Source organism: Canis aureus, chromosome 3, assembly GCF_053574225.1.
Source record: "Canis aureus isolate CA01 chromosome 3, VMU_Caureus_v.1.0, whole genome shotgun sequence".
Classification (NCBI taxonomy): Eukaryota; Metazoa; Chordata; class Mammalia; order Carnivora; family Canidae; genus Canis; species Canis aureus.
Window position 1 is genome coordinate 10,758,555 of NC_135613.1, and position 15,077 is coordinate 10,773,631.

A 15,077-nucleotide genomic window follows, 5' to 3' on the forward strand; every position below is an offset into this window, starting at 1 on the left:
GTATCGTCTGTGGGAACCTTGTTTTTTTTCTGTTGAGACTTCATTTCTTCCATCTCTGCTTCAAAACTAACTTAACTCTTGTATTAAAAGATTTTAAATATAGCTTTTTCATACACAGCATGAATACATTAAAAATTTACTATTACCAATGTACTTTTTTTATTGACCTTTGGACAGAGAACATGATACAGCTATAGTTTCTAAGAAAATCACTAGACAATTCTAGAGATCTCAACCATCTTTTTACTATCTTCAATAACTGAAGGAAAAAATGTGTAAGTATCAGGCAACAAGGGTGTGAGTAGCTCTCAAAGTGGCTATGAAACAACCCATCTCTATATTACCTTATAGGGAATTCCCTTATGGAAAAGCACAAGACACTAATTGTAAGGGTGAGGACACCTGGCACAGTTGGATATGCAGCCTTTATTGAATTTAATTTTTTTTTAAGATTTATTTACGATAGAGAGAGAGAGGCAGAGACACAGGAGGGGGAGAAGCAGGCTCCATGCCGGGAGCCCGACGTGGGACTCGATCCTGGGACTCAATCCTGGGACTCAATCCTGGGACTCCAGGATCGCACCCTGGGCCAAAGGCAGGAGCTAAACCGCTGAGCCACCCAGGGATCCCCAAATATGCAGCCTTTAAAATGTCACTGCATAGCTTATCTTACCTCTTTGCATCATTCTTTGGTCAAATATTGCTTATTCAGTATATAACATATGCATTTATATTTGGTACAGAACCCAATATTAGTACTATGTAATAAAATCAAGGCAAGGACACATTGCCTTCTAATTTTGATTTACAAACAGATGGTAGATGGCTGAAAAAATAGAAAGGAGCTATTAAAGAAAAACTGGGGAAAATGCTTTCATGAAGTTAAAATCTAGTTTAAAATACTAAAAGTGTGAATGAGTAACAAAATATCATGTAGTAACTGTGGAGATGATGGTTTTATTTGAAGTGGGGGGAGGGAGGAGAAAGCTAGAAGGAGGCAAAAACACAATTTGGCCTAAAATTGAATTTCTCTGATAAGGCATTTCAGAAGCGGCTTGTCTTATTCACTCAGCAGCAAAATAATCATATGCGCTTTAATAATCTTTATTTTACAGGAGTGCGTTGCCAGGGTAACTGAATGTAAGCAGGGGAACAGCACCTTGCAGATCACAAAGGCAAATCTGTGGAAAGAAATTTCACTGAGTTTCTCTTTTCCTCACCAGTGTAATAATGACTCTTATTTTTCCTATACTATTTAATAATCTCACATAAACATTTTTTCCTTTTCCCTTTTCTGTATCTGTTTAAACACAGAAAATAGCATATATCTGGAACTGCCAAGATCAGTGTGCTAAGCAAAAAAACAGATGTTATATCTTTAGCATTTTTATATAATTACTTTTTATTGCTGTCTTACCATATCTCCATCCCTCCCAACCTTATTGTTATTTCCTTCTCTCTGTAAACCTGATGATAGTATTCCAAGTAAAGAGGACTTGAGGTGGGAGTTGGTATTTGGCTACATTAATCAAAATTTATTAGGTATGCTTGCCTGCATGAAGATTCTAAACAGGCAAGGATTCCAACTGAAACATCTATCTTTTTGTAAGGGTGTAAATTGAATTACAGCAAATAGAGTGACAAGCATTCAGGCAAACATGCAAAAATAATGTTTTCTATACACTCATGCACACACACACACACATATATACACACACATTCGTATACAAGGGAAGAAAAGGAGGAAAGGAAGCAGTGTTAGATTCCTTTAGCTTTCCATTGGGCACTGGAACCTGAATTCAAGCTAGGAAATTGACTGATGTGAAATTAACAAAATCAAAGTTTCCAATGCATTTTCAAAAGAGATTTAATTATTATTAGCATTTTTTCCTAGAGATTATTCTTTCATCCTGGATAAATTTGCATAAATACTTACAATTCATACTAACTAAAGCTACCTTAAAAACAGGTAATTGTAAAAGACCAAGTAAAATTTGAAAAGGCCAAACAAGGCCTTATTAAAATGGCAAATCATAGGGAAAACATTCCACAAAGATTTGGCTAGTACACCTCAAATGTTGAGAAAAGTGAAAAAGGGTCATGTTGAAATAGTAAGATTTTTGATGTTCCAGAAAGAACTTTAAACCCAAACACCACAGTAGTCAAAAGTTGCATTCTCATCAAGTACCACTGAAAATTCTTAAAATTTTAAAACTTAACAAAGTTCATTTGAAATTGTTTCTCCTTATGAAAACTGTTGGCTTAAACTCAGCTCCTAATAATTCATTCTATACAGAGTCAATTCTTTTGGGGCTTTCCTAGAGCCAGTATCTTCCTTGCTATAAAATCTCTATTTGACCTCTTTAATGTTAATTGTTTCTTAAGAGCTTCTAAGTTCCCTAAGCTAACATAGCCAAAACAGAAGATATTTTTCTTTCATTGGGCTCTTGTTTATGTCTTAGATGGAATGTTCTGTGGAAATAAGGTTAGCAGTTTTGGGCATGGAGCAGCATGTCTGTTTTCTTAGGATTTGAGCCATAATTTATCCTTGGTGCATGAAAATCACCAATAACTTTTCATTTTAATTTAATTGTTATGAAAAGAAGCATATGGTTGGCAAATGAAAACATAGCGGTAAGTAAATACTATTCCTTTAGTGGTCTCACTTCAGCTATAAACATTTTTCTTTTTTTTTTTAAGATTTTGTTTATTTATTCATGAGAGACACACAGAGAGAGGCAGAGACATAGAGGGAAAAGCAGACTCCCTGTAGACAGCCTGATGTGGGACTCAATCCTAGGATCCCGGGATTATGACCGGAACCAAAGGCAGGCGCTCAACCACTGAGCCACCCAGGTCCCCAGCTTTAAAGATTTTCAAATCCTCTGCTAGCATTTTCTGTTCTTTATTTGATGAAAAATAATTCTTTCCCCTCAACTCCTAAATTTGGTTCAGCTTTGGAACCATGTGTAACAATCTTAAAATTGGGCTCTCCCTGTTTGTCTTAGCTGGAACCCTAAGAGAAAAGATTTCACAGTCATATATGAAAACGTCCTCCAGTTTATACATGAAGAAGAGAGAGAAAACCAGTTATATGATTCTTAAGCTAGTTAATCATGTCAAGCATATAAGCAAAGTGAGAAGCTGAAAATTAAGGAAAAGAAATTTTTGGAGGAGTTGATATGCTTGAGTGTCCCATCACACCTCCAACAGGAAGGAGTACAGATGCGTCTCCCTTCATTAAGGGAGAGAAAGGCTTGAAGGAGATGACTTGGAAAGCTTAGTAACTGACCCCTGCCACTTAAGAACTGCTATCTGACTCATGCCTGAAAAATCTAGAGCTTGAGATTGATTGGCAGCTGCTTCAAAGGTATTGTGATGAAGAGGCTATGTTAGGTGACCTACATTCTCAGAGTTTTTTGAAGCAAATGTTACTTAAGTTTATGGCATGAATTAAAGGTAGGCATATGCACAAGAGAGATGATGTAAAGTTGTCTTAGATTCAGAGACTTCCTAAAGGAGCCCATTGATCCAAATGGTGAAGTGAACTGCTATCTTTTCAGGAGCAGTGGGATGAAATAGAGCCCCACCTCTATCAAAGGATCTGCAAATGAGAGTCAAGACACCCTATTTCCCACTGCAATGGCCAGCCTATAGCAGAACTGAACTGGGAAACAAAAGTAACTATAACTTTGAAATTTAAAATTGGTTTTTTTTTTTTTTAAGATTTTATTTATTTATTCATGAGAGACACAGAGAAAAAAAAGACAGAGGCACCGGGAGAGGGAGGAGCAGGCTCCATGCTGGGAACCCGCTGTGGGACTCATCCCTGGTCTCCAGGATCACACCCCCAGCTGAAGGCGGAGCTAAACCGCTGAGCCACCCGGGCTGCCCCAAATTTAAAGTTTTTATTACTAGACGAGATATATTCATTGTTGAATATTTTGAGTACTTGTAAATGCACAGAAACAGAAAATCTGCCTTCAATTTCATGCAAGGGTGTGGGAAGCCCCATAGAGTAAATTAAATGTCAAACTGACAGAAAATTTTTAAATTTTTGTATTATACTTAACTTAATGATTTTACGTGTGTGTGTGTGTGTGTGTGTGTGTGTGTGTGTGTGTGTGTAGCAAAATGGTGATCTTGAAAAAACAGAAGAGTTGCATGTTGGAAATCATATTACCCATGATCCCTAGCTTATTGTCTCTATCTTTGGAGGCAATATTTCCACCCATTCTACATGATTCTATCCATACTTTAGTAGAAGGTACCAAAGCCAGGCAAACAAGAATAGTAGGCAGGAAGATTTTTGACAAATTGTTTTCTCTGTAATTTTATGTCTTTTCAAAAGCCCTTTTACAGCTTTTCTTGATTTAATATTTTGCTGTGTCTTTCTTCCTTTGTCCAGAGCTGAAATAGGGGTATTAAAAATCAAGGAACCTTGATTAACCTACAAATGGAATCTTACATTACTAAACATCTGAAAGTTAATGGTAGTATCTTTAGAAGGACATGCTCAAGTTCCTAATGTAGTATAATGGATTAAATAATAAAAAATAGCTACTGTAAGCTAATTCAATGTTTTCTAAAGTTTAGTAATCTAAACTTTAGAGTACTTTATATTTTGTCCAAATATATATTATCATTGCTTCCAGTTTCGTTTTTCTAGGGACACTTTGGCATCTGAGTTTTACAGGGCTTAATTGGATTAGACTATACTTACACCTTTTATTGAATTACTTGGTAATGTGGGGCTCCTTAGAATGAGGAGAGATAATGACAGGGAAGAATGGATAGAAAGTGAGATAGTAGTAGACAGATGTTAGAAAAAAGTAGTAATAAAGTAAAAACAACATAGAGCTCTTTGGAAAGTATATGGTAAAAAAAAAAAAAAACTGGAAGTCAGTGCTAATGATGTGGGCATGGACAAAGGAGAAATGATGTCTTCATAAGTTAGATCTCATTAAAGCTTTTTAGGTTGATCCCATAATGCCCTCTACAAAAAAAAAAATACTCTTTTTCCTCTTTTTCTTGACCTTAACATGAATTGTGTATCTTAATTCACACTAAGAAATCAGTATATTTTCTAAAAGTCTCTCTCTTACATATACAAGCATGTATTCACACACAAACTTACAGGGTAAAATGCAATTTTTAAATATAGTTGGTCTCAAAGCTCTTATACTAAATAATTCTCTTTTTTCTTTCAAGATTTCATTTAAATTCAAGTTAGTTAACATATAGTGTAGTATTAGTTTCAGGAGTAAATTTAGTGATTCATCAGTTGCATTTAATACTTATTGCTCATTATAACAATTACCTTCCTTTTAATGCCCATCACCCATTTACCCCCTCCCTCTTACCTCCTCTCCAGCAACCCTCAGTTTGTTCCTTATAGTTAAAAGTCTCTTATGGTTTGCCTCCTAAATAAATAATTCTTATTAGTTGAATGAGATTTTACTTATCATTTATACAGTGATTTATATTATAATCTATGTAAATATGAGCGTTTTTTTTCTCTGATGTTCATTTGTTCTATACAAATATGTGTGTATACAAACATTTGTGTTTATTGGGGTGCTTGCATGGCTAAGTGGTTGAGCATCTGCCTTTGGCTCCAGTCATGATCCCAGGGTCCTGGGATCGAATTCCACATCAGGCTCCCTTATGGGGAGCCTGCTTCTCCCTCTGCCTATGTCTCTGCCTCTCTCTCTCTGTCTCTCACAAATTTTTTTTTAATTGTATTTAGTATAAAATTTAGTTGATGCAGACATTACTAAAAATTGTCATTGAAATACATTATTAAGGAAATTGTCTTTATTAAACATTGGTAGCTGTGCTCATAATTTTATTTCTAGTCTCAGCTCGGCCATTTAATCTGTGAGACTTTAGGGCGGTCACTTACCTTTCCAAGTGTCTTCTATATCTCACCTGTAAAGTAGAGTAATTCTTCCCCTGCTTAAACAATAGAGTTACTGAAAAAATTCAAAATAGCGAAATACATAAAGGGTAATATATATCTATGTAGATATTTCTTAATGATATTCTTTTTCATTATTATGATTTTAAATGCACAAAAGTATCTAGTTGTGCTTCCTCCTTCCCATTGCTGAAAATTGTTGAGTATAGATATATTTTAAGTCAATAAGAGGATTTATTAGGTATCACAACTAAAGGCAAGTCATAAATTTGAGGGGAAACAGAAATTTCAGTTTTTATTCATTCAGGAGAATGGAGTCAAAGTTGTTAGAATACGGACATAAGAAAGAAGGAGTCTTATTTTGAAGAAGGCTGAAAGAACTTTGAAGAGCTTTCCTGAATATTCTGTTTAGACATCTTAACCTGCATTTTGGCTTTTGGATAACAGACCTTGCATCTCAGTAGGAGAATAAATCAAAATCCTTTAAAAAAAAAAAAGAATAAAAACAAATGCACTATGCTTTCTTCTTATGGAACCCACACACATCCATAGAAATGTGTTAAAGAGGATAAGAAAATAAAAATAAAGAGGATAGAGCCTCTAGGACTAGAAATGAGAATAATGTAATTCATCAAAAATAAAATATGCAAACTCTTAAGAGCAAGTTTGGGGCTAGGGCTAAGCCTGAAACCTAGTTCATTTAATTCAGTGGAAATAATGAATTAAATAAAACAATGGAAATAACTTTTAGAAACAGTATAATACTAACCCCGAGAATCCCTCTCTCCCTCCCTTTACTACCCTTTCTGAATCCCAAGCGTTGGAAGATATTTGAGTAATTTGATGTTAGTGAACTGATGGGCAGGTTATCCTCTTGGTTATGGTTTCAGCCCAGTGTCATACGTGATAGCCAAAATATGTTAAACCTTCCAAATAGAACACGATCAGAAACAGGGATACATGACTTCTTGAGACAGCAAGCATCTGTCCAGTTCCCAATTGTAAGAGTTATAAACTTATTAGACTTTTGATGTGAAGTTAGAAAACAAGACAAGGACCTCTGATAGCTAGATCAGAAACAAAATTTTTTAATTAAAAGAATTATATATTTTTATTTCCTTAGCATATACCCTGTTTATAATGCTCCTTCCTTTGTTGGAAAATAATATAGGCTTATAGGACTTTCTTTTTCCCTGCAAATTAACTTAGGGCATGTATGTACAGGCCAATGAGGAAAACCTGGTAAATAATCCTCTTCCTATTTTAAAAACTATTTCATCATTAATATTAATTAATACTTTACAGTATCTTTTTTGTGAATAATTTAGGAAGTATTTTCCAAAGGATAAGACAGAGAGATACCACCTCACACCAGCGAGAATGGGGCAAATTAACAAGACAGGAAACAACAAATGTTGGAGAGGATGCGGAGAAAAGGGAACCCTCTTACACTGTTGGTGGGAATGTGAACTGGTGCAGCCACTCTGGAAAACTGTGTGGAGGTTCCTCAAACAGTTAAAAATATACCTGCCCTACGACCCAGCAATTGCACTGTTGGGGATTTACCCCAAAGATACAAATGCAATGAAACGCCGGGACACCTGCACCCCGATGTTTATAGCAGCAATGGCCACGATAGCCAAACTGTGGAAGGAGCCTCGGTGTCCAACGAAAGATGAATGGATAAAGAAGATGTGGTTTATGTATACAATGGAATATTACTCAGCTATTAGAAATGACAAATACCCACCATTTGCTTCAACGTGGATGGAACTGGAGGGTATTATGCTGAGTGAAGTAAGTCAATCGGAGAAGGACAAACATTTTATGTTCTCATTCATTTGGGGAATATAAATAATAGTGAAAGGGAATATAAGGGAAGGGAGAAGAAATGTGTGGGAAATATCAGAAAGGGAGACAGAATGTAAAGACTGCTAACTCTGGGAAACGAACTAGGGGTGGTAGAAGGGGAGAAGGGCCGGGGGGTGGGAGTGAATGGGTGACGGGCACTGGGGTTTATTCTGTATGTTAGTAAATTGAACACCAATAAAAAATAAATTTAAAAATAAATTAAAAAATAAATTAAAAAAAAAACTATACAGAAAAAAAAAAAAAAAACAAAGGATAAGACAGATATGTTCCATGAAAAACAAGACTTTGCGACCTGGGAAATTATTTCTATGTTTCGTTTAGATAAAAGAAACTCCCATTGTTTAATGCCTTCAGTTTGAATTCATATTTCTCGAGCTTTGATTTATCTTGTTAGGAGGATATATCATTGACTGAGAGAAAAGCAAGTCTTTATTAATACGATTATACTAACCTTTATGATATAAACCATCTACTAATTTTAGAGATGATTAACTGAGATATTAATAAGAATGTAATTGCAAGTCTGAGTTGCAGTTCAAATCTCTAGTCCTCATTATACTAGGCCATATGCACTGGCAATTGTGGTTTTCTGTTGCTATTGGGTTTGAAATGGTTGCTGACTACTGTAGGATCCCATGTACTTTGAGGGTGGATTTTGGCATGACCTACTTCAATATAATTCTTATTAGTAACTTCATTGAAGTGTTAAATGATAAATCCTTTGAAATTTTTTCTTTTGGTAATCCAACTTAACTATATTATGAAAATAGTAATAGATTTCTAAGGAGGCAAGAGGGGTTTGTGTATGTGTGTGTGTTAGCCTTTAGTCTTCTCAAGAGCAGATAATTTGGGGTTCTTTCTGTCTCTAGGATTGTTATTTAAGGATGTAGTTGATACTTTCCTATGTAAAATAAGGATTTGTGAGAATGCTTTTTCATTTCAGGGCATGTATATAAAATTCACATATCACAAGACTTTAATGATTCAGTTTTTTACACTAAAGCAGAGTAATAACACATCTTTTTCCCCTAAAAAGTATCATGATATGGATGATATATTCCAATTGTGATAAATCATGTCAGAAATAAAATAATTTGTCTCTAAACTTTAAGTGTATTTACACCTAAATTTTGAGACAGTGGAATTCATTTAATATTTTTGTAAGTGATTGGCTAGCATGTTCCCCATTGAAAGCAGAGATAGCTATAGCTAATTACAGACTACCAAACCTAGGGAAGTTTTATAGATTGTTACAGCTGAAAAGGAATATAAAGAAGGAACACTAACTAAATTGTACAAAGAAATGAATTTTCATCATTATAACCAACAGTTTGTTTCTGACTGCCTTCTCTTCTCCACCTCCCTATATCCCTGTACATGTTTCCATTTAGGAGAAGTAGTGAATATTTTTATGATTTTTTTCTCTAACCAAGATCCATTTTCTATTAAGTGAACAATGAGGTGACAACATAGTTGTACTAATGTAGTCTTACATGGTGGAGATTCTTTAGCTGTCATGGCTATAGAGAGTCTGCTTTTTTAAAAATCTCCTTTAGCTGGGGAAGAATTAACTCATAATTTACTTTAATTTTCACAAGGAAAGGTAAAAGTTTTTATTTAAATAAGCCATCATATGTTCAACAGCTTAAATTAGATGATTTACTTTTTCCTGTCATGGTAACCCAGATTCATATGTCTTTGAAATGGAAACTGTCCTAACCCCATAACCTCAACATCACTGCGAGTAAAACTTGTTCTAATTATGACTGTATAGTGTGCACATTAGCATTGCTAATCAGCTTACTGCAGTGGATTTGTATCTTCAATACTGAGGTTCATAGAATGTCCATTGACATAATTGAGCTCTATACCAGTGCCTAGATACTAGTGTTTTTAAACCACAAGTCTGAAATTCATAATGCATACTACAGTGTGTGGAAAAGACTTTAAACCATGTATAATCTTGGTCACTAACTTGAGTTTCCATACAGTTTTATTTATCCAAAATGTTTGTGGTACCTAATACTGTATTCCACTGGATCTTTAGCTTAAAAAAATAAAAATAAATAAAAAAAATAAAAACTTGAGCTCACTTATTTTGCTGTATTTGTTTCTTTTTTGAGTGAGAGGTAATAATCTCTTCTGGAAGAAGATTTCTTTGTCTATATTAAAGAATGTCTGATAATTTCTAGAATTCACTTTCAAATTCTGCATGAGATCATGATTGTCACAAATGAGTATTAATTAAATGTCCATTGGGTTCTTTACATTATACTAGGTTTTGCAAAGATTCCACTGAAGATAGATAATAGTATATAACATTCAGGGGTGGGCTAAGGTGTAAAAGGGAGAAGATTCATGTGAATACAATTTCATACATATATAAAAATGAAGAAAATAGTAATATAATTGGATCATATGTATATATTTTAGCAAATATATGATATACTTTAGTGCATATGAACAGGGCAGAAATATGAAAGATGTATATGAATAATTTATATATTTCTGGAGAGTGAAACAAATCCTTATATAAAATATTCCTCAAGTTGATGAATTATCAAGAATAAAGCAGAATATAATAGCAGTAAATGATTAAGAATCATCTTATGAAAAAAATTATCGCTGCACACATATGACACTGCTTTCTTTAGTGGAAAATACAGTAAAGTATAACTCTTGAAAGAAAAGAATTTAAGATGTTAAAAATGTTTACTCACCCAGGCTATACTGTATTTCCCCAGAAAATGCACTATTAACATAGACTCGTTTTCCAAAAGCTACAAAATATGCAAGGAAACAGCCAATATGAATAAGTGTCAGTAGACCCCAAAAGATTTTTGCTCCAATGGCTGTAAAATGACATAAGATTTTCATGTTAAAAAGACGACTGAAAAATCCATATGTGGAAAACAGAAGAAAAAGGCTGAAGGGAAGATTATCATGACTACTGTAGTAACCAATGTGAGAAAATTATACTAACCTAAATGAAGTTCATAAAACATAAATTCACAAATTTATAGTGAGAGATTGCAGAAATAAAAGTTTGAGAAAAAGAATTAATGAAGAAAAGGAATGATGATAAAAAATATCCATTCAAAAAAAAATATCCATTCATTTAAGGGGTCATTCCACACACATTTATTACATTACTGCTCTTTGCCCCCACAACACTGCTAGGGGATATATGAAGAATAAAATGATTTATAAGAGAATTCCTGGGCAGGGAACTTAGAATTAACTTGAAAACCCTCCCACTACTAAACATGCAGAAATGATAAATAAAATGCAACAGATTTCCTTTTGAATGTTTAGCTGTGCTTAGGAGAAAGTAAGGAAAATCCTTAAGACCTATAAATGGAGAGGGTTTAAAAAATAGAGTCATAAGCATGAGTAACATGGGCTACCCTGGGCATGGTGGGTATATGGGAAAGGGTGAGGGAATATCCTGGCCTCAGGTTATAGATTTAATAGCCAATCACAATTAGGAGACAAGATTTGGAGCCTACACAATGAAGGGAGTTAGAACTGACATCAGTTTGCAGGAACCTTTAGGCGTTTTATCAAAGAAAAGTTTGTGTGTGTGTGTGTGTGTGTTGTTGTTTTTTAATCTCTCTAGGATAGGCAGAACACAGGAAGATTTTTTTCTCAAAGTGGACTCTATGTCTAAATGGAAAAAAAATTTCTAACCATAGACATACATTTTTTTAGATTTGAGGTTTTAAATCAATACTTCTTACATGCCATATGCTGAGAAAGCAATGAAGTAGTAAGTGAATGTGAATACTCCCTAGGTGCCTTACAAGAAACTAAAATAAAAGCCATTCTAGAAGGATGCACCCTCATCCCAGGCTATACTGTATTTCCCCCCAGAAAATGCACTATTAACATAGACTTATTTTCCAAAAACTACAAAACAGCCAATATAAGTAAGTGTCAGTAGACCAATATATACCAGGATTAGCCTTTATCAACTTCAGATAATTAATAGAGAATGTAAATAGAAAAGTATAAAATATTTTCAACAAAGCATCAAAACATAAAAGCAGAATACCTAAAAAGGAAAAATTTGGCCAGCTAAGAGAGAATTAACAATCAGAAGCTAGATCAGAAATTACCCTAGAAGTAGTACAGAGTTGTAGAGATAGAAACTGTGGAGTTTCATAGATATGGCAAATAAAATGAGAAGATCCAACATACATAGAATAGGAGTTACGGATGGAGACCATAGAGGAATGAAGGAGACATACTATTTGATGAAGAAGTTTTCCCAACAGTTAAGCACCTAAATTTCTGTATGAAATACTTAAACTTTAAGTATCTGGAATAGCTTCTCTTTTCCTGACTGTCTCATGATTGATATAATTTCATCTGAGCTATTAAGAATGAGAGCATAATAAAATCATTTTAAAAACAAGAACTGAAAGATTTCATTCACTTATAGATGCTCTGAAAGAATTGCTAAGGAATACTTCAAGTAATAGGAGAATGAGCCTAGAAGGAAGAAGGCATTATGCTGAGTGAAAAAAGCCAATCTCAAAAGGTCATATGAGGTGTGATTCCACTTAGACACCATTTTCAAAATTACAGGATTATAGTGAAAGGAGTGCATATTAATGGTTGCCAAGGGGTAAGAATGGTGGTTGGGGAAGGACAGAGAGGGGTAACTGTAAAGCACAAGAGAGAACTTGGTGATAACAAAACACCCTGTTTCTTAATTGCAGTGGTGGTTACCTGAATCTTCACATGATAAAATGGCATAGAACTGTACACACACATTGTACCAGTGCAAACTTTCTGGTTTTGGTATTTCTGCCATAGTTATTTAAGATGTAACCATTGGGAGAAACTGAAACATGGGACCTTCCTGTATTATCTTTGCAACTTCTATGAATCTATAATGATTTCCAAAGAAGTTTTTTAAAAAGGAAAAATAAAAGTGAAACTGAAATACCGGACAATAATGCCATGTAAGAAGGAAGAAAATTTTGCCTTGAGTGACAAATTCCTTGTATTATTTGAGAAGATGATATATTGATTGCTATTATATTTTAAGTCCATTTTCCATAGTAAAAGCTTAAATGTATCCATTAAAATGTAAAATTACAATGTTATTTCTAAACATATAAAGAAATGAAAAAGGACAGAGTAAATAAAACTTAGGAGATGAATTTTATTTCTAGCAGTGGGTAACCCCACTAGGGTACTAGTAACTAGGTACTAACACCAACTTCCCACCAAAAACAATTAAAAATGTTAAATAAGACTTAATTTAATTCTATCCATGAATTGGTAAGAAAATATGAGAAATTCAAGCCTAAAACTGAGTGGAAGCAAGAACCTAAGCCAAGTAAGGAGTCAGCTTTCACCTTGAAGACATTTACTGAATTGGGTTGAACCTTTGGTTTTTGTGTTTCCAAGGTAGAAGGAATAGTAGTCAAAATTCAGGAACTACTCAAATAAATATCTCCTTAAAACTGAGAACACAGACTAGAACTGTAAGGAGGATACAAAGTGATTGGAATTAAAAGTTGGATTCCCTCTAATCTTCAGAAAGAAATATTGGATATTTAGATATTTATTACATTTAGGCTATGGTGAGGTAGGTAGGTATGCAAAAATTTATATGGAATTACTAAAAGAAAAATAATAGGTAATATAAATATTTTTTTAAGTTTGAAGAACTGTATAAATTTCACATAGACTTTAAGGAAAAAGCTGTACTGGAGATAAAGACAAGCTACTACATAAGTATAAAATTTTCAGCTCACTAAGAAGATACTTTTCTAAGTGTACATTATAAGAGGGTGTAAAAGTAAATAAAACAAAAATTGACAAACTTATAAGGAGAAATAGATTCACCAATCTTTTTCATAAGCATTTAACACATCTCTCAGTTTTTGCAAGATCTATCTAATACTAATAGGCTGATTGCTATATCTACACATTAAAATTAAGAGCTAGTCATACTTTATATTTTATGGATACTCCTTTTTATTCATTCAATATTTAATATAAACAATTTTTAATTTAAAAAACTGTCAAGTTTACAGCAGAAAAAGACAAGTTCTAAGAAAGCAAATAAAAATATTAAATTCAAAATAATATAGAAATGTACTCAACTATTAGCTTTCAGAGATGTAAAATACAGTGAACTTATCAGATCAGTAAACAGTGTTGTCAGATTTTTTAACCTACATTTTGCTTATAAGAGGCATAGTTGACACATTAAGAGACAAATTAGAAGTAAAAAAAGATGTGAGGCAAACATTAATAAAAAGAAGACTAACACACTGATATCAGATGCAATTTTTTTAAGGCATAAACTTTGTTATACTACAAATTAAAAATGAAAGACTCCAAATAAATATAAAAAAGGTTGTATGCACCTATTAACAAAGTCACAAATTATATATAGCAAAAATTGACAGAATTACAATAAAATGACAAATCTATAGTCCCGACTGGAGACATAATACACTTCCCTGAATAATTGCTCAAGCATACAAATTATTAATAAGGCTAGAAAGAATTTGAAGAAAACAATTAACAATGTAATCTAATGGGTAGATTTATGCAATGATTCTAATATTTGTGAATTACTTTTCACATAAATATATAACATTTGTAAGGAGTTGCCATAAACTAGGGCACAAAGGAAGTCTTAACAAAAGCTGAAAAAAAAATCAGGATCATACTACCTGTAATCTATAACCCACAAAATTAGAAATTAGAAAAAGATAATTTAAAACATCCCTTAACCTTGGAAATTTAAAAATAAACTTCTTAAACTCATGGGTCAGAATAAAAATTGCAATAGAAGTTTGAAAATTTTTGGAATGACACAATAATAAAAATGTACCATTTCAAAGCTTGTGAGATGAAGGTAAGGAAGTACTTAAAGGAAAAGTTATAGATAAATATCCAACTAGAAAAACAGGGAATAAACTGAAAGAAAGTAAAAGGAAGGAAATAAAGAGCTGAAATTGAGGAATTAGAAAATATAGAATAATAAGATTGTTCTTGGAAGAGACTAGTGTAATACATAAACATGAAACAAAGCTAATTAATAAATCCACAAATAATCAGTATTAGAATGAAAAAGGAGTCAAGAGCTACCGATGCATTAATATTTAAATACATAAGGGAATACAGTTTTTAGTCAAGAGTTACCTAGCTCTGTTCCCCTGGAAAGCTGTTCCCTCTGTTCCCCTAGAATTGCAAATAATAATTGAGATTGACTTTTGGAATGTGACCTATGTTTATGCCAGGCACCAATGCTTAT

General features: G+C 33.5%; 1 protein-coding gene across 17 annotated transcripts in view; it reads left to right on the forward strand.

The window, feature by feature from the left end:
* The window catches only part of LOC144308469 (uncharacterized), a 329,585-nt gene that overhangs the window by 167,374 nt on the left and 147,134 nt on the right, over positions 1-15,077 (forward strand). For 3 of the 17 annotated variants that reach the window (XR_013374973.1, XR_013374968.1, XR_013374970.1), the window contains one exon: positions 3,564-3,680. The exons of the other annotated variants lie outside the window; for them this stretch is intronic. The gene's annotated coding sequence lies outside the window, so the exon portion shown is untranslated. The remainder of the gene's footprint in view (positions 1-3,563; positions 3,681-15,077) is intronic. 17 annotated transcript variants of the gene reach the window in all.